General features: G+C 38.9%; 1 protein-coding gene across 5 annotated transcripts in view; it reads left to right on the top strand.

Annotated features, from left to right (window-relative positions):
• The window catches only part of RASL10B (RAS like family 10 member B), a 1,932,764-nt gene that overhangs the window by 596,180 nt on the left and 1,314,905 nt on the right, over window positions 1–21,679 (top strand). For all 5 annotated transcript variants that reach the window (XM_044063271.1, XM_044063272.1, XM_044063274.1 and 2 more), the window contains one exon: window positions 8,488–8,569. The gene's annotated coding sequence lies outside the window, so the exon portion shown is untranslated. The remainder of the gene's footprint in view (window positions 1–8,487; window positions 8,570–21,679) is intronic.

The raw sequence follows: 21,679 nt of genomic DNA, 5'->3' as shown, positions 1-21,679 counted from the left end.
TTTCTATGGTGGGCGACAGCCTGTTTGCAAAACAAGGTCATGCCTTACAGCCCACCTCCTGCAATTCAAGTTCTGACCACAGATTCATCGAACTACACCTGGGGAGCTCACCTGGATGGCAGATGCATACAGGGACATTGTAACGTCCAGCAGATGCACTTGCACATAAACCTGAAGGAATTAATTGCAGTTCAGCAGGCCTAACTGGCTTTCAAGCATCTTCTTTCTCCTGTAACTCTGCTGGTCAGAACAGACAACACCACAGTCATATGTGGTACATCAACAGCATCATTCAGTGTTGGGGCACTCTGCAGGTGAATCTTTTCTCCTCCCCGGGCAACCACCTTCTGCCACTTTTTTGCACCAGACAGCATCACAACAAAGCCTGGAAAGTGGATGCTCTGTTTTTCCCTTGGACGCTACTTTCATTTTATGCCTTCCCTCCTCTTCTTCCCAGAGTATTGTTGAAGATCAGGGATGAAAGACCAAGGACCATTCTCATTGCTCCAGACTGACCCAGGCAGCATTGGTATCCTCTGCTTCGCAGTCTCTCCCAATTTCCTCCGTAGCATCTTCCTCTGAAACCAGATCTTTTGGTTCAGGAAGGGGGAAAAATTCTGCATCCTCATCTTCAGACTCTCCATTTGGCTGCATGGCTCATTGTATGAATCAATCTAATAGTACTTCTCTTTCCCAGCAGGTGGTGGACGTACTTCATGAAGCCAGGAAGCCTAGCACTAGGAAGTCCTACGCTGGCAAATGGGAAAGATTCTCTCACTGGATGTAGGCAAATGGGGAAGCTTCTCAGCCTACTCTTCCTCTGATCCTGGAATACTTGGCTGAATTGCTTCAAGGTGGACTTTACTTTTCTTCTGTCAAGATCCACGCTTCAGCTATTTCTGCTTACTGTTCTTTTGAACAGCCCATTTTCTCTCATCCCCTGATGAAAATGTTTCTCAGAGGTGCTAGCAACTTAAAACCTCCCAGAAGGGCACCTACTCTGGCCTGGGACCTTAATTTTGTGTTGGAGAAGCTCACTCTTCCTCCTTTTGAGCCAGCTGCCACTGCAAATTTAAAGTTTCTCTCCTGGAAAACTGCATTCCTTTTGGCTATTTTTTTCAGCAAGGAGAGTTTCATAACTTCAGGCTTTGATGGCTGTGGAGCCTTTTCTCATCTTCTATGCAAATCGTGTCTCCCTGAGGACCAATCCCTCTTTTATGCCGAAGGTGGTTTCTAGCCTGACTCTTAATCAGTCCATACACCTTCCTACATTCTTTCCTAATCCTCAAAATAGAGGTGAAAGAATCCTGCATTATCTTGATATACACAGACAGCTCAGGTTCTACCTGGACAGGACTAAGGATCTTCGGAAATAATCTCAGCTATTGGTCAGCTTTGCTCCTGCAGCTCAGGACAAAGCTATTTCTAAGCAAACCATTTCTAAATGGATTGCACATTGTATTACTTTTTGTTATTCCTTTCATGACAAGGTTCCTCCTCAAGGAGCGAGGACCTACTCCACAAGAACAGCCTCCACTTCTACAGCTTTTTAAGGGGTGTCCCTACTAAAGACATTTTAGAGGCTGCCACATGGTTTTCTGTATACACTCTCACAAAGCATTATAATTTGCCTTTGTTTTCTAGACCAAGGCAGGGTCTGCCAGTGCTGTTCTGCAGGGCATTCTCTCCAGTCATTGATTGGGTTGGTACCTCCTCCGTCTTCTCTGGACTTTGGTAATCAACCCATTTGTTAGGACTGCAACAGTGAAACACGATGAACATAGTACAGATCTGTACACTTACCATAAATGTAGATGTTGGAGTGCATTCACTGTTGCAGTCCTGGTTTCCCTCCCTCCTTCCCCCTGTTTTGGTATTCTCCTGCTATCCTTTCCTAAGGTGCCAGCTTTATTTGGTTTGGTTTACCAAGGATGCTTTATATTTTGTGTAAGCCTTGTTTTCTTGGGGGCTCCTGACATTTGTGGCAAGAAAGACTGAGGAAGTGATGTTGGCTGCCTCCTTTTGTATCAAGGATACTGACGTCGTATCCTCTTACCTTTGATATTCGGGCCGATCGAGGGCTACCAGTGGCCGGATAACCCATTTGTTAGGACTGCAACAATGAATACACTTGAACATCTACATTTATGGTAAGTGTACACAACTGTACTTTATAACTATATGGCAGATGCCCACTAGCAAGGTTCAGTATGACACAGGTCCTAGAAGTCATACTTGACCTTTTTCTGTGAAAAGATCATCATTCAGGTGGTGGTGGGAAATGCTGTGGATGCAGAACTTTGGCTTTTTTCCAGTGGGCATATTAAAGGGTATAAGAGATTGCATCTGAAATTGTGAGGAAGACTGACAGCTGCCTGATGGTTGTAAATGTGGAATAGCTATCTGTAAGTAGTAATGCATCACGGATTCTGACAAAGAAGAGGTGGGTTTAGCAGATGTGCTTCAGATTTTATGCTGTAATATCACTTGCATTCACAAACAACACTAAGACTGGTGCAATGCAGACAGAAAGAGAAATCAGCTTAGCTAAGAACAGTTATATTGGATGGGCAGACAAATAGCAACTAAGGATTATACAAATGAATGGAAGGTTGTGCACTTCATTAGGGAAAGTAGTGAAACACACATGGTTAGAGGGGTCTTCCAGGTGTCAAGTGCTAAGAACAAGAAATTATGCTCACTATTAGGCTGAATCATAAAGTACGATGTGCGAGGGCTGTGGCAAAAGCCACTAAGATTCTGGTTTGTGTGTCTGGAGCAGTGGTCTTGGTGAATACTGAGGTAATCCACATATTCAATAGGGACAGTAAGGCAACATGTAGAGTAATATAACCATGCTGGCTGCTTTGTGAAGAAAAATGAGATTAAACTGTTAGACCTTCCTAAGCAGAGTTATCCATTTACCCAGTTAACAAGCTCCATTATTTTGGTAGGTCAGTAATTGTGCCTAGCACATGAAGGATAACTAAGTCATTTTAACAAGAATATTTAGTTTCCAGTCCATGCTGGTTCCAATATCCTCCTCCTTCACTGCTACCACTGGTGTAGTGCCACAGTGTTGGCACTAATATGAATTGCATCAGACAGCATGTTAAGCATGCTATGTAAGTTGAGATATTACTGCAAATTTGGCTACACCTATGGATTTAACTGCACTTCAAGTCAACGATGATTTGAAGGATCAAGTGAATTCGCTAGCTGCTTGTTCTGAATCAGCCATCGTTAATAAAGGGATTAGTTCCAGATTTGACAATAGGGGCCAACAAAACACAGTTCAAGGGGGAAGTAATGATGAAACAGCTGTATCCTTTAACCGAGCTTCAAATATTTCATGCCCAGCATCTCATAAGCCATCAACATATACTGCAGGTACTGTGTTTCCTGTTAATTAAAATATAAAGGACATTTTTTTCTGTAAAGTTTTCATTTGATGATAAGGGAGATCACAACAGTATGGAGAATGTTGAGACAACAAATGACGGTGACTTAACTTTTAAATCTAGGATGCAGAAATTTGAAGGGCTGTTGAGTAAATATAAAGAAATACAGATGGACAATCCTGTTTTAAGACACTGTATTGCTAATAAACCTGTTCCAAAGGCGATCTGTATTTAGAAATATCCCAATGGGGTGGTTTCTGTTTCTATTTGCCACTCGGAGCTCCTGCAATTTTTGGATTGAATGGGTCGTTGGCTAATGGAGATTATTGTGAAGGAAAACCTAATTAAATTACCCTCGTTGGAGGATGAAATGACCACTTTAGACAATGTTCTTAGAAAAGACCTGTTATTTCAGCACCACTTGGATGATTTTCAGCAAATTTTCAGCAAGGTTACTGAGCAAGAGATGGCATCTTATAATAAGAAAAATAAAAAAAATCATTAGGGATATGAATGATTACAAAAATAAAAAAGTGTAACTGAATCCCCCCCCCCCCACATGACCCTTCTACTTCCCACAGAGGTCAACATACACAGATTTTTCAGAAAACCAAGTCTTGGAGCAAAGGACTTCGGTAAAGGTTGTTGCAGATATTCCTAATGCATCTTATCAAGTCGATGCTGACAATGTTTCTAATATTATTTTTGATTTTACAGGATACAAGTTGCATCATTTTTCTACACTCCCTATTACTCCTGTCTTTGGATATGTGTTTTAAAAGGGATTTAAATATATACCTTCTAGTCAACCAAATTTGGTGGATGTTTGGACTGAACTTAAACTTTTTACTAGGAAGTTGAACTTGGTGTATTTTACCTCTGAGTGTATCATACAACGAGGACTATGGTCTACAGAGGTCAAGTATTTTTAATCCACCATTACTTCCTAGTATTAATCTCTCTGTATAGTTATGTGAAAGGAGCATAAGGGACTGGTGTTTCAAGAATAGGAAACCCAAATTTTATAATCTTCCATTTGACGAAAAGGAACTTCTGTACAAACTGGCACAGGACACCAGTATTTGTATCATGAAGCCTGACATGGGTGGAGGAGTAGTTATTACGGACAGGCATCTTTATTCCTCTAAAATGTTAGAATATTATAATGGGATGTTTTTTGCTGAGGCTTCATGTAATGAAGTAAATATTGCTCATCATTTCATTGATTTACTTTTGCAAGATATTTTTCTTACATTCAACTTGGATGCTAATATGAGGTAATTTTTATTTGTTCCTAAGCCTAGAATTCCAGGTATCTTTGGCATCCCTAAGATTCATAAATCTTTGGTTGATCCTCTGTTTAGACCTATTGTGGTACCTGCAGGGTCTAAGACAGAACCATTAGCCAAGTTAGTTGATAATGAACTTAATTTATTTTTGAAGGATAAAACACGCATTTTAAAGGATTCTTGGCATTTCCTCAAAATAATTTCCAAGACTCCATTCATGGTTAATGGTTTGTTTGTCACTATTGACATCAAAGATCTGTTTTCTGTAATCCTTCATGATGATGGATTAGAGTGGTTCCATCAAGCTATGATTAGGGGTACCGATTTGAATAATAATAAGCTCCATCTGATTTTGCAATGTATGGAATTAGTGCTAATGAATAACTGTTTATTTTGAAGGGGAATACTATAAACAGCACAGAGGCATGACAATGGGGGCAGCGTCAGCCCGCATTTTTGTCAGTATGGTTTTATGGTTTTGGGAGACCACTTACATCCTCAATTCCCTTTTTTTTTTTTTTTTTTTTTTTTTTTTTATCCAAGCTCGGCCTTTACTTAAGATATTTGGATGATTTTTTGTACTGTGGAAGGCGGTACGGAATAGTTGGTCCTTTTTGGGTTTTCTAAATCATTCAAATGACTTCCTTGAGTTTACATGTCAGTGGAACAATGACTCTATTGATTTTCTTTGAATAACTCTTTACAAGAATAGGCATGCTTTAAGATATGAGGCTAATATTTTTAGGAAGCACACTTTTTCAAACACATATTTACATTACAACAGTCAGCATCCAATCTGTCAGAAGATAAATTTATTTAAGGGTCAGCTAATTAGGTTAAGTAGACTAGTATCTGAGAAACATGTCTTTGAAATTGAAGTTAAGAAACTGGTCAGTCTTTTTATAGATAGGGGTTATCCACAGGAGTGGTTGAATGAAATCTGTGGATATGTTTTGCAAAAACATAATTTGAAATGTTCTTCCCTACTGCGATGTGATTCCTCTGGTGAACATCATAAATCATAGTTCAAATCTCGGAGAGTTCATTAACACCATACCGTTGCTCCTTCTCAAGTGCTTGTTTTACAATATAAGAGAGACATCTTTTCACTTGAGTGTTATCAGCAGTCATTGGTGAACTGTTTTTGGGGCCTTGGGGCTCAAAGATAGGTTAGGTGTACTAACAAAAATTTGTATTTAAGAATAATAAAAACTTTAGACATATTTTTGAATCATTTAAAGGGCCCCAAAGGTCGACCTTTACAAGCTGGGGTATGAAAAAGTGTGGATCTTGTAGACAATGTAGGTATATCTTGGAAGTTTGTAATTTTTCAGTCCATGGCTTCCCTAATTTGATTTCTGTAAAAATAAATTTTTGACTGCTTAACTAAGAGGGTGGTATATCTATTGCTTTTTGCTCATCTTGCCCAGCCTTTTATGTTGGCAAGACAAATGGTGCCTTGAAGACAAGAATATATCAGCATTATTATGCTATAAAAAGACGCAATTCATGTAATACTCTTTTTACAAACATTCTATTGTTTGTAAGGATTATAAGAACATTTTTTTTATTATTCTTGATAAAGTTGAATATCCTAAAAGGGGTGGTAATTGGGATACTTTGGTGGAAAGAAAAGAATATTATTGGCAGACATGCCACCACCCCACCAGATTTAAATGATTATATGTCTTTTAAACCTATTTTAAAATTAAGGGCTGATATCTTAAATTAAGGCATGACATCACAGAGCATAACAGCATGTTTTTTAAAATAAGGGTGGTTACCACTGAGCACAGCAGTACGGTTATAATCTCGTTTATTGTTTTACGATATGATAATGTCATTCTGTGTTGTAGGGATGAGTATTGTATGGAGGGTTTATTTTGCACTAGAGTGCATATTTTAACGGTTTTCAATAGAGAGGTTGTAACAGTATTGGTTTACATACACATTTTATTTGATTTTGTTTGGTTAGTTAATATGCTTTTAAGATGGTCGATTATTCTTTTTTTGCGCTTTTATATATATATAAAAGGTTATTTTTTTTTTTTTTTTTTTTTTTTTTTTAAATGATGCGTTTCTCAGGAAGTTTCTGTATAATTCGGAATGAAAGCGCGTAAACTTTTATAAAATTTTATTTAAGTCCTTTTGTTGGCAATTCTGGTGCAGTGTTTTTTTCTTTGCATTTAATCCACTGATGACATATATCTGTTAACTTGAGGTGACACCTTTAGGAAGTCACGTGCGTTACTTATTCACATCAAGAAAAATTAACAGAAGCATGTCAATAGCCACTCACATGTTGTTTCTTGTAGTATAGTGTAGTGTTCATAACTGAAAGGTCAAATGGGCAACCTGTGACATCTAGTATAAAGTAATACTCTAAAGCTTTGCTGACTTTCTTGCATGGGGGATTGTGAAAGGTGTGTGTGTGTGTGTGTGTGTGTGTGTGTGTGTGTGTGGGGGGGCTTTAATCCACCATGTTAAAAAAATTCTGACAGGCCACTGTCTACCAGGATCACAAGAGACATAGTTACATGTGTGGACAACACTCTCTCATTTGATTATCATGTTTCAGCCATTGCTATGGAAATTAATTTGTCTGACCCATTTAATTTATAAGGGAATATCTTAAAGATTCAAAGAACTTTTCCTAAAACTATACTCTTCCTTTATTAAACCCCTCGTAGAATATACTGCTCCCTTTGGTATTTATAAATCCACGCTTAAAACTCAGCTGGAAAACTCAGATTTCTAGCCATAAAAATTATAGGCCATAAATTATTCAACTGATTCAGCAAGTTATCACAACTCTCCTTACCCTTAGTAGCTACTTCAAGGTGACACATGTTTCTCTTTCCCAGCCACAAAAGACCAAGCCTACTTGATTTCCTATTGCTTCAAAAAATCACAGTGGCTGTACAAAACATCTAGCCTAGGGACCCAAATCTGCACCAGCAAATAAACAAGGCCCACTGGTGGGGTGGGTTTCTAACTCTGCATATTCCCAACCTGTGGAATAAGTTGCCAGTGCAGGTCAAATTAAATACGTTGATGACCCGTATGGCTAGTCTTTTATAATGGGATGGGTAGATACAAGATTGCACCAGAGTTACGTACAGCCCAGCTTGATCTGGGAGCTGAGCACTATTGAGTGCTGAATAGCAATATTTTTGTATGAGCGTCTACTTAAAGGTTCACATGGCCAGGCATCTTGTAGTCCTTGTGGTTGCTTGCCTAGTATTCTACAGTTTATGCAGTACGTGAGCTTGGACAAGTCAGGCATCTACACAGTGAATGCCACATCTTTGGTAACCTCCTTAAAAGGTAGTTAACATCTGCTGGGCATTCTGAATAATATGATACATACTGTTACCAATGATGTACATTTTATATGCAGATGCAAGCAGGATGTTGAAAAAGAATGTTTTGTATTTTTTCACCTGTACACACCCTATGCCTTGTGTGGGGAGTGTACCTGTGATGTGTGGTGCCTGTAAGTACTAAAAGCTTTGGTATACTGGCTGGACGTTGGGCTGGCCTTGGCAGGAGATCACTTTGGTTATGAATACTGCAGCAGTCAAAAGAGGGGCATCTACTGTTATGGTAAGATTTTACACAACTGTACTTTCGATGTCAATATTTTTGTTAAGCCAGTCAGTGAACATGTTTACCTTTTAACATGTTTAATTGAGTTTAAATCAAGTATACTTATTTCTCAGTGCATGCCTTTTTCTGTTATGCTGTTAGGTGTTGTGCTTGCGTGTACTAATAGTATTTCTTTTTTAATTTTTTAGGCTCCATTTTGGTTTCTGTGATATTTAGACAATTTTTGCTTACGGACTGAAGGGCTTATATTGGTGCTTTAATGAAGGGCAGGTATGGCTACTGTTTTATTTTTCTTGCTTATTAAAGCCATGTATTCTGTAAAGCATACTATATGTTTGAGTTTAATTAACTCTTATAACCATTATTTTTTACTAGCTTGCCAACAGTTGCTTTCATCTTTACTTAGTATGTCAGAAGTCAGCTTTTATCATCAAACAAATATGCCATTTAAACAAGTCAGCTTAAATTGGTTTAAGTGATCAGGATCTGATGTGTGGGTAATATCCCTTTGTGCATGGACACTTGATGCTGTGTTTCCTTGTGGTCTTTATTATCACACTCCAAATTCATGGTAACTTGGATAAAAAGAGATTTTCATTGCCTGCTTTATGCTGTTTATCAGAGATGGATTGACATCAGAGGCAGACTATTTAAGTGGTTGTGGGGGCAAATTCCCTATCTGGGGAATTCAGGGGGCTTCCCCTCGGAAATACTTATTCAAATGTGTTGATGCTGTTACTGCTAGAAAGACTATTTTTTTATGAGTGCATGTACTCAGATGATATGTAATCTCAGGACAATAGTTTTGGGGTATGGAGCAGAGGAAATGAGTTTTAAGGATCTGCAATTTAAGGTATCCTATGAGAAACGTATGTGCCTTCAGCATGTTTAGCATTATTATGAAAGCTTATCTATTTAAATGGAGGTTCATATGACTTGCTGGACACATTTCATGAGTCTGTTAATGAGAATCATTGAGATTCACTGTTTTACATGAAGAATGTATCAACACGGAGCCTTCACTTATTTACACGGTTCATCCATCTCACAAGTGCTCATAGTAGATAGGGGTACATAGGGAACATCTCAAGAGTAAATACTCTATAACCTTGGTCTTTTAGTGTTTATTTGATAGTCTCCGTTTTTTGTGAATACCACCTTAAAGTATTTCTGATGTTGTATTGCTGTTTTTAGCAATTCAGTCTTAAGTAGTCTATAACCTAGCCATTTCACTTGGTTGTAACGACTGCAGCATTACAGGTAATTTTGATGGCTTAAGAACTGTATAGATATTAATCACATAAAAACTACATAGCTACACTGAAATATTGACAGTAAGAGAAGAAAATTATGACTTGTTCAGTGAAATGATGATGTTTTGTGGTTACTTGCATTAAAGGTGATCCAAGGCATAATAAGTGAGAATCATTATACACTGAAGTTTATATGCTCCATATTTAATCATATTGTATATGTTAATATAGTTCAAAATGTCCACTTCCTACTTTTCAGTAACTGCTAATGTTTTGAAACAAGTTCATATTTGGGGAGTATATGCAGATAGAGAAATAGGCCAATGTCATGGTAGCTCGAATGACATAAAAATGCACAGCGAGACTAAACAGTTGATCATAATATTTTGATTTACTTGACATGGTTGCTGTATTAATAAACTTATGTTTTTAATTTTCAAGCCCTAACAGCTATTTTTTTCTTTTCTGACTTTTTATTCTTTCTACGGTGTTTCACCACTGACTGTAATTCTTTGGTTCATTGAATCGCAATACATAAAGATCAAGTCATGGAAACAGAAAGGGAGGAAACTTGACTCTAGTTATTGTAGAGTAGCACTGTGGTTTTAGAGTTTTAAAATTTCACCAACCAACATAATTTTCACTTGTGTTTATTTTAAGATGTTCAGTTATGATTCCATACAGCTGATGTTAGTTACTACTGAGTTATGGTTGTACCTTCACAGGTGCCAGTAATGGCATTTGCCACATCAAATCCACAATGCAGAATAAGTCTTACATTACAGCTGTTTGCAGTCAATTGTCTGTAAATGATTCTTATATATGCCAGAAAGATTTCCTGTTAACATGCCATATCATAGTTTTCTATAAACGTATATTACCTGATATAAATTTAAATGCATTTTTCAGTACTTGGCATATATACATGTAGTATCCTGAAGGTAACATTGCCACTGTATTTTCTTAAGTTAAACCTTTGTGATGCAGACATGTGATTTGTGCTTTAGCAGAGGCTTGGCCTATGGCCAAGTTTCCAAACACAGATGCATTAGTTTTTTTTCTCACTGTACCCTACTGACAATCTCTTCCTCCGTAGCACAACATTACTGTGGTTTGACTGGTTATTTAAGAAAGTACTAGTATGTCTGCTGCTGCAAAACAAGAACTGGAATGCATGTAATACATTTCTTGAATTATTCATACAGCTGTTTACTATACAGCTTCCTATTGATTATTGCTGGACAATATGCTAAAAGTGAACTTGGAATCTTGTTTGAAAATTTACTGAAGTCATGCTCATCATATTGATTAGTGCTATGACAGCCTTACCTATGTGGGTTACATCCTGCATAAGATATAACTGCCGGACAAATCTTCAGGGCAACTTCCATGTGTCCAAAACCATCAGTCAGTGCAAGCTGAGCTGGCAGGGCAGGTTAGGGCATCAAACCCTCCAAAACTTTCCTGTCGCCAAAGAGTATACCCCTCTTTGGCTTTTGAGGATTGATAGTCAACTTGTGCTGTTCCTTTGCTGGTCAGATAAATTCCGTTTGGGGAAAAAATACTTACATTTTAAACATGTTTTATTTTGTAACATTTTCCTGTTAAGGGAAGATATTTTAAAGCTAGGATTTTGTGTTTTAACTGACTGTCATATGACTGTATTGTACTTTTAAACAAGTGCTCTTTTTTCCTGTCAGTTTAAATTCAGTGAGCAAGGGGGAGCCAGTCTCATCAGTCCTAGGAGAAGAAACTGGGATGGCTTCCCTGTTTTGTTGGAATGTTGTGTCCATCCCTGGGAAAACTGACACCACCATTAATAACACTGTTGGCCCCATTTCCTCTGCCAAAAAGAAACAGAAAACTAAACACATCTCACATCTACTCCTCCTCAAGTTTCCTAAGATATGAGTGGTTTTCTGGGCATGGCTCAGGGTTTAATTCATGTTATTGATCCTTCTGAAATAGTTTCTGGTAAAAGAAAGTGGAATACCTCTTTCTGAAAATATTCAAGATCCTGAATTTCGACAGGAAGATGAAGGGACAGATGCAGGGTTTTCTCCTCAGATTTCTGATTCACACTCTAGAGGAGAGCTCAGTTTCTGTGCAAGTGGCTGTGGGGGGCTGGGGGGGGGGTTCTCTTTCTCTGAGACTATATACTAGTGTTTTCAGTGGCAGAAGACTGAGGTTTCTCAGTCTCAGAAAATACCAGGAGTTGTTACAGAAGGAACTGCCAGAACCTTCAACCATTCATCCAGTTCTGTTAGCTTTGCAGGATGCGTTTGTTTCTGCATGCAATTTTCCAGAGAGTCAGTTAGCTGCCCCTAAAAAGGCAAATAGGATGTATAAAGTTCCTCAGTCTTAAGTTTTTATGCACTCCTCCCAAACTTGACTTAAAAGCTATAGCTTTACTTTATCGTACTGCAGCTAAACATTTAGTTAATCCCACTTCTACTCTCTCTGATAAGAATGGGAAGATTATTTATATGTATTGCAAAAATGTTTATGCTTCTGTGGCTTTGATTTTCAGAATTTTGAATTGTCCAGCTCATATGTTAGTTTGTTCTGAGTAATTGGGAAAGTATAAAGAATGTTTGTTTTTTTTCTGCGGGTTATTTCTCGTGAGTAAAGAATCTGTTCTAAATAATTTAGTTGCTTCTGTTGTACAAGCCACTGTTCAGTGTTTGCAGTGTGTATGTGTATATATGACTCAATTGTTACTGCTTCCAGGGCCATGCCCACTGGTACTGCTTTGAGGACTGTTGCATTCTCAAAACCTCCCAGATGATGATAAAAATTACATTTTAAGTTCTCCTTTGAACAGAGATTGTTTTTGGCCCCTCTGCTACACAGGTGATCAAAATGTGTAACAGAAGGGGAAAACAGATACAGTGAGTCTCCAGAATTTATCAGCCATCCATTTCAAAAAATTTAAGTGAGTCTTTAACCCCTTATCCAGTTTTGGCAACCAGTCTCAACAAAATTCAGGTAAACAGACATTTAAGAAGAAATGGCAAAGAGAATCCAAAACTAATTCTGGAACCTTCCAAAACCAAAGACAGTCCAGGCCAGAATTACTATTTAAGGGACTTTGCCCCCCCCCCCCCAACAGTCTCATTTCCCTTGCAGAAAGTCTTTATTTTCACTTTTCTCTTTGGCAACAGATGGTTTGAGACAACTGGTCTCTGAAGATCATTCATACACATGGCATTGTAAGAAGGAAATTCCTCCTTTCTAGGGGGTAATCCCTCATCCACCAGACCAGATTCTTATATTTCTGCAAGTCCATCACCTGCAGTTCCAGGGTGTGATAGAACCAGTTCCTCCTTCCCGGTTGGGGAAAAGGTTTTTATTCAAGGATATTTTTAGTGCCAAAGAAAGAAAATGCTTAAAGACCAGTTCTAGATCTTTCATTCCTAAACCTTTTTCGCTAGTGCCCTAATTCAAAATGATGTCACTTCACAACCTGTTACCTGTTCTTCCTTTTTCAAGTTTGCTGGTAACACTAAATTTAAGCAATGCTTATTATCACACCCCTATTCATCCAGACTTAAAGCATGTTTTTAAGGTTTTGTATGTCTTTATCACAGATACCGCTAAGAGTATGTTCTATTTTTGATGGGTTTCCTGCATAAGTATATTATATAAGTAGCACTGTTCTGAAAAATGCTGCTTGTAAGCTAGTCTTAAAATCATACTGATAATAATGCTTACCCACTGTTACCTCTAACTACCATCAGAACAAGACCCCAAGAGCTTGTGTTGCTTGCTTCCCATGAGCTTAGCATCCTAGTGGTATTACTGTTTGTTGATTAATGTTGCCATTGTTATTTTTATATTCCTTTAAAGGCATCCAAATGGTTTAATGTGCTGCAGTGCTACAAACTCTTGTTTTTCTCCCAGCTCTTTATCAAAATCCTAATAAGGTTCATTTCTTCTCCCTAACTGTCCAACTATATCCATCCCGCTCTTACCCTGCTATTACACTGCCATTGAGATATTTACAGGACCGGCATCACCCTTCTTTAGAAACCTAACAAGATTGCAACTAACTTCATCTCCATTTTTATCCATTGCCTTAAACAGTTGTGGATTCTATTTTTTTCTGTCTAACCACAATATTTCCCTGTTTAACTGTAAGGAAGCATGCTACTCAGAAAGGCAGTCACCCGTATCCCATTAACTACTAAGCCTCACTACTCTGAGTCCTGTTTCTAGCCCTGTCTTCACCCCCCCCCCCAGTGACTCTTGCTGTAGCCTGAATTCCAACACTTTCTGCCACTTGCTAAGTACTGGTCTCTTCCTCTGCCGTGTCTATCCTCTCCCACTCCCAGGCTTTCAGACTTTTTCTAGCTTTTTAGTGTGGCTGAATACATTCTTTGGTATTGTCTACGTGGAATACTAGCCTAGCTCTGTCCCTCCATAAAGCACAGTCTCCTTTCAAACACTTGTAGATGGTCTCTAGCAGCCACCTACCTGTACGAGCTTGGTGCAGGCCCCGCTTTGTTCGTCCTCGCTACCTCAGGCTCTTTCCGCTACCCTACCCTGTTCACATTTCCCACCCACCCCCACTACTCATAGCTTTATCCCTACCCCATATCATCTGACTCACCCACACCCAATCATAGTACATCTACTCTGTAACTATTAACCACACCCATACTCAATAAGACACCATCCCCCTCTCTTCCAACCAACCAATCACCACACTGTTTATTTAACTAACCAATTCTTCTCATAGCCCATCACTCCACCCATACCCCCTACACTACACAGACCTCACTTACATCATGACAACAACCCTCCACTCCCCACATCCATACCATCCCCATACTTCTGCTTTCCCTAACCACCTGTCTCTAATTAATGGCCATTATTACAACCTACCACCATCCACTAATCAATATGCACTGTAAAATCCCCCACCCTTCCTCATACCATGAATAACCCATCCATGCTCATAATCCTACAACCAGTCACCAATCACCCTCTTCTCTGTCAGCTCACTCCCCCAATCCATTACATCTCACAAGCCAAAAAACACCCTAGCCTCAAACATCACTTCCTAATAATTCTCTACCTTAAAACTATTACCAACATTGCAGCTCAACTATTACTGGGAGGGGACATCCACCCCAACCCCAGTCGAACAACTAGCTCCAATGGCACATCCAACCCCAGTCTTCTTTTCAAGCACAAACCCACTGATATACTTATACTGAACCTAAATATTCATAGTATCCTAAACAAAATAGAAGAATTACATTCAGCTATCTACCTTTACAAGCCAGATATAATGGTTATCACAGAAACATGGCTTAACCCCCATATAAAAGACAACACTATAAACCCCCTGGCTACAGCATATTAAGAGTAGATAGGCCACAAAGAAGAGGACGGAGGTATTGCCCTTCTTTTTAAATCCAATCTAAAAGTCCAGCGCCTTCATAAAGAAGCCCCTTGCTTCAACAACACTGAGACTCTCTTCACTAAACTTATATAAAATCAGCATAAACAACTAAACTTACTCAGTATCTGTATTCCACCAGGAAATAATCTTAATACCCTAGAATCCATACTCCATTGGGCATCCCGCTCCCTCTCTCAGGAAACTATAGTCCTAGGCGACACCAACATCGACTGGAACACCGTAAACTCTCCAACAACCACCAACGCATTAACCTGTACAAATTCACTCAACTCTTACACTCGCCCAAAAGAACTGACAAGACCACCAAAAGAGAATCCATCTTGGATTGGATCCTCACTAACCAGCCCAGCACTGCCCACCAATGCGGGACACTACATGACTCCCTCAATGACCATAATCCAACCTTTCTCCTTCGGCACAAACTTAGACATATGAACTCCCCCATCCCTATTACAGACCCGCTTCCAAAAAAACTTCCCCTCAGAGCAATTCTTAGAAACCCTAAAATACTGCAACTGGGCTCTCCTAAAAACCCTCCCCCTGGATAGTGCAGTAGAATACTTAAATTCCACATTTCTACAGGTTTTAAACCAAGTAGCTCCACTCAAAACAGGGTATGCAGTAACCCTGCCCTTTGGTTAGAAAAAATGTACAAAGATCCTACTCAAGGATAGGGACAAAGCCTGGAAAATCTGGCGACAGCACAAAACACCCAAAACTAGGCAAACCTTTATTGAACTTGGGAATAAAGCAAAAAAAAAAACAGGTCAAATCAGACAAATAAACCACTATATTTCCTTACAGAGGAAATACAGCAACAACCCACAAAAATTCTGGGCTGCAGTGAACAACATCCTGTAGCCTGGAAAAGCCACTACTCCACCACCAAACATTGAAGGCCCTGACTAAAGTATAGCTTCAGACTTTAATAACTATTTTACCTCCTCAATACTGAAATTAGTGAATAACATGTTACCAACTACCCAACCACTACCCCCCAAAAAACAAACCAACGCTCCTCCCTTCTCACTCAAACCAGTACCAACATCAACTCTTCAAAAACTCCTAGCTAAACTTAAACCAGCTACCCTTGCTGACAATCTACCAGCCAAATATCTCTAAATTGCATCCAAAGCCATTGTCTACCCATGTCCCTACTTATAAATAGGTCAATTTCAATGTGCACCATTCCATCCTAGTGGAAAACTTCCTACATCATCCCCCTACACAAGGGGCGGCCCATCTACTGACCTCTCCAACTACTGCCCCATCGCAATCCTATCACCCATATCTAAAATCTTGGAAAAATGTATCCACCACCAACTCCTCACCCACCTACTAACCAACAACCTACTATCTAAAACCCAGCATGGAGTCAGACCATCCCATACCACTAGCACTGCCCTAATTAACTTCTCCAATACTATAAACTCACACAGGAACCAAGGTGAACTGTTTTCTGCCACCTTTCTAGATCTATCCAAGGCATTCAACACAGTTTCTCACAACAAACTCCTTACCTGCCTCTCTGAGCTCAACCTTGATAACCCCTCCCTGGAATGGTTTAACAGTTACCTAAGAAAACGTTCACAATCTGTCAATGGGCCAACTCCCCACCCCCCATCACATGTTGTGTCCCCAAGACTCAATCCTAGGCCCCCTTCTCTTTAATATATTTACGAACAACCTCCATATAGCAACCACCAAAGCTGATATTGTTCAGTATGCAGATGATGCAACCCTAATCTGCTCAGCACCCAACATCCATCTACTACTAAGTAAAGTCCAGGAACCCTTCACTGAGATGGAGAACTGGCTAAACAACCATCAACTAATACTAAACCCAAAAGAGACTCAACTAATGCTATTCCACCCAACTAAACACTATAACCCCACGTTCACCATCCTTTCAGCCAATAACACCCTCGTCGCCCCAGTAACCAAGGCTAAATTACCAGGTGTTACTATTGACCAACAACTTAAGTTCAATAAACACATATCCCAAACCATCTCTAAAGTTCATAAAAAGCTAGGATGCCTGTACCGTAGCAAGCAGAACCTCACCCCAAGTCCAGGACTACCATTGCCAGAAGTCATCTCTTATCAAGATTGCTGTATGCCTGCCAAGTTCAAACCAAAATCAATAAATCCGACCTGAACAAACTCTCAACTTGCTACAATAAAATAGCCAGGTTCGCTGCCAATACTAAATCACGCTCCCACCACTGTCCATCCCTAATCAAGCTGCACTGGCTAGAATTCCTAAACCTATTGCGCTACCACCAACTTATCACTCGTCAAATTCTATATCAACCCGAGAGAACCCCTGCCCTAGCTGGCATAGTAAACTTCCACAACTCCAGCAGGGAACTACGATCGACCAACAAATCCTTGATTGTGGTAAATCCATGCAAGAACAGCTCTGGGGAAGCCCTATTCTCCTATGAGGTGGCTATTGCATGGAACACTGTCCCACCTGACCTCAGGATACAAACTCGTGAAACCATATTTAAGGACCTCCTAAAAACCCACCTCTATGCTAACTCCTTTGCTATTGCAAAGACACCACCTTACACCCATCCAGGTCACAGGAGAGCAATCTCTTAAGCACCAATGCCCACATGATACTCCCACCTAGATGCTCTGTACATTTTTTGCACATTTAGTAGCATTTACCTACTTCTGGGTACCTCATGTTCATATATTGTACTTCTATTATTAGACTCACGGATCTCCTGACCGAATCAAGAATTACACTCGTGCTTTCTAACTGTAAATATTTGTAAATATGGACCTACTTCCTTGCACCTTATGTGTTTATCATAGTACTGCAAATTCACTGATCCTCTGTTTTATGCTGCTCACGGGAATTTTTCCTGTCTTTCTTTTTGCTTTACCACTTGGATTAATCTATGTACTATTGCTTTTTATTCAATTATGTGATGTGTATTATGCTGTTCATTTGATATGTGATAAGTAATGTGTATTATATGTTGCTTGTTTGATATTTACTGTATTTTTGTTCACACATGTTAATATAGCAGCCACATGTATTAACCTATGTATTTTTCCACCATATTAACCTATGTATAGTTCACCATATTACTTCTTGGAGCTTTTCGCCCCAGGACTCTGCTGAAAAAGAAGTAATATGGTGAACTATACATAGGTTAATATGGTGGAAAAATACATAGGTTAATTCACGTGGCTGCTATATTAACATGTGTGAACAAAAATACAGTAAATATCAAACAAGCAACATATAATACACATTACTTATCACATATCAAATGAACAGCATAATACACATCACATACTTGAATAAAAAGCAATAGTACAAGTGTCCAGTTGGATTTAATCTCAGTAAAACAAATGTTAAAAATAAAATTATCAGTTCTTTGCTTCACCCTTTGGACTTTCTACTGTACCAAGAGTGTCTAGCTGTAGTTATCATGCATTGCAGACTACAGGGCATTGACACATTTCCATATTTAGATGTCTCACTTATCTTCATAGGGCTTTTTTCAAAGTGTCAGTTGAGTAAGAGATCTCTGCACAAGCTGGGATTTCCATGAGAACATTCAAAAGTCTCTTTTGGCTCCTTCATAAAGAATTGTGCTCCTGAGGTGTCAGCTGAACACGTCATTTTAAACCGCTTTTTTTCTACATGAAAAAAGTAGATCTTTATCTAAATCTGTTTCTAAGGTTTTCCACCCAGTCTTCGGTCAGTGCGAGGGGATACCTCAGGATTCTGGGTTTCATGGCATCTATGATTCTTATGATACCCCTGGCAAGATGACTCCACATGACAAAGATAAATTGGTATCTGAAGTGTCTTTGGTCCCAGTACCTTGATCCTTTGTCTTTTCAAATCTCAGTGCTGGGGTTTGGCAGAAAAGAAATAACTTGGTGGAAACAGCAAATTTCCTTAAATTCAGCACTCACCTTCTCCCTCCAAGTTCCAAAGCAGTCACTCACCACAGACTTTGTTTGGGGAGCAGTTTTAGGAGAGTAAAACTGCAAGGTATGTGGGACACCAAGGACAGATGCAAGCACATAAATGTAAAATACTTTCTTGCTCTGATTAAGGCACTCGACTCTGAATCATCTTTGTTCCTTGAGACCTTTGCAACTTGTTACAGACAGTACCACAATCAGGTGGTACATCAACAAGCAAGGGAGAACCAGGCATTATCCTCTCTAATGACTAGCCATGTCAGCTTGGGATATAGCTTCTCAGCACAATCTCACTTGACAGGCACCTTGCATTCCTTCAGAGCAAAACTGTGTCAGACAAGCTGGGCAGTACAATGGCAAACCTTCACAAATGGAAACTAGATCAGCGGGTTCCAAGATTTGATCTGTCTGTGAAGAGATCTTCACAAATACCTGTTTGCTTCCTGTCTGAACAAGCAGCTGGCAAACTTTTGCTCTAGGACTCCATGCAAGAAGGCCTGGAAGACAGATGCCTTTTCTTTTCTATACGCAGGAATGTTGCTGTATGCTTTTCCACCCTTTCCACTGATATCCAGGGTACTTCTGAATATTCAGAAGGAATCCCCCCAAAATTATTGCAGTCACTCCCTTCTAGCACAGGAAACCATGAATTCTCCCTTATTTTGGAAATGGCGAAGGTTAAATATTACAAGCTTTCTCACAGACTGGATCTACTGACACAAGAGCAGGAGCGTTTCATACACCCCAACCACATTCAACTTCAATTGACTGCCTGCGTGGCGGAGTGTTACGTCTCTCTGAGTACAAATTTACTGAAGATGTGCAGCAGGTACTAATGTAGGCAAGAACGCCTGAGAGTAAAAGAATCCTACATTAGTAAATGGAAAAGGTTTTCTAGTTAGTGCCAACAATAATAATCGGCACCCAGTTAGACTAGTTGTTGTCTGGCGTTACAATAATTGCGAGTTATCCTATGGCCTTTCTTACTCCTAAATCAAGCTTTATTTTAATGGGCATTTCAGCATGTCTGCAAATGGATCTTTCAATGCATCCTGATCTCAAATTGTTTTTAAAAGTGGTTTTGCATAAGAGGGCTCCAAGAAAAACAGTGGCCCCACCTTGCGATTCTAATTTTATGTAGAGAGCTTGCTACATTTGAACCAGCTAACCTGGCTGACTTGAGGTTCTTAACATGGGAAACAGTTTTACTCATTGTTCTGACCTTTGCAAGAAGGGTATTTGAGTTGCAAGCTCTTATGGTGAGTCGACCCTATCTAATTTTGCACGGAGATGGTCTCTTTGAGAATTAGCCCTCCTTGTATGTCTAAAGTGCTATCTAACTTTACTTTAAGCCAAACTAGCCATCTCCCAGTTTTCTTTCCTAAATGTAAAAATGAAGGAAAAAGGATGCAGCTTAACTTGTATGTCCATAGACAACCAAGGTACTATTTGAACAGAACTAAATCTTTTTATATTTGTAGTTTTGTTCTTTCTGGGCTCAGTCTTCTGCTCTCTTGCACAAAAGATCGAAAGACCTTGGTGCCCAAGTGTATCTTTTTTGGCACATATTGAGCTGACTGTGATAGTTTGGGCATGTGGAGGGTGGCCTGAAGCTTTGAAATTTGGCCTGCTATTATATCTTTGGCAGGCTATAACCCATATAGCCAAGGCTACAGCAACAGTGATCATTTTAACATCTGCTGTTATGATAAGTTAACTTGCACAATTGTAGTTTCTTTGCCAGGTTGGCTTTTGGCCAGACTTGATAATTTATAGAGCTCTCTGGTGGATCATGTTAATTATATGACCTTTTAAATTGGACTTCGTCTCAGGAGTACCATTTGTTTTGTACAAAAAGCAAAATGTGTCAATAGCATGTAAAATGCACTTTCATGTTTGTCTTGTTTGTAAGTAATGAATGAACACCTTACCGATCTTAAGAAATCTTCACAGAGCAGCAACTTATAAGTATAATTTGTACAATTACAGTATTTATTTCTTGTATGTGAAAACAAAACAGTGGAAACTCATCCAGTGCTGAAAGAAGTTGCGACAAATACGAGACCAATCCTATAGGTTTATTCATAAAATAAAATAAAAAATAGGTTTATTCATAAAATTCTGTTTAGCACTTTTGCCCTTTCCAAATTTCAGGACTTGATCAAAACTGAAATAAATTAATCCCACCCAAATTTAAATACATCAGTACATCAGGTGGTGAAAGATCTACAACTGAACAAGTAATAAATAATACAAGACTCACACAAAAAATATATGTACATAATTGTGCATCTACCAGAAAAAAAAGTAGTTTAAAATTAACTTTCATACCTCATTAATCTGTATGGAAATCCATTTTTCTTTTGTTTTTAATACCCATTGTATGAAAAACTAATTTTATTATTTTCCAGTCAGTTTGCTCATTTCAGAAGTTTGCAGTTAAATTACTGAATAACAAACACAAAATAAAGCTTTATTTAAAGGAATTAGTTCAAAGCTCAATCAGAAGAATAAAAGAGGTACAAAGTATATTGCTTGAAAGATAGAGATACTCAAAGCCTGTACAAATGCAGGTAAGCGGACAGTTTTCAGTAATACTAAAGCACAATATGACACGTCTCTGGAAATTCCAAGATTGCTTATTTTTTTTATAGTAAATTTGATGCACATAGCTTAGAAATGCAATGTAAAAGGTGGATGGCAGTGTTTAGTAGCCATGCAGTTGCATTAAGCACAACT

This window comes from Protopterus annectens, chromosome 2.part1 (genome assembly GCF_019279795.1).
Source record: "Protopterus annectens isolate FY-2018-M chromosome 2.part1, PAN1.0, whole genome shotgun sequence".
Lineage (NCBI taxonomy): Eukaryota > Metazoa > Chordata > Ceratodontiformes > Protopteridae > Protopterus > Protopterus annectens.
This window is presented reverse-complemented; position numbering and strand designations above follow the sequence as displayed.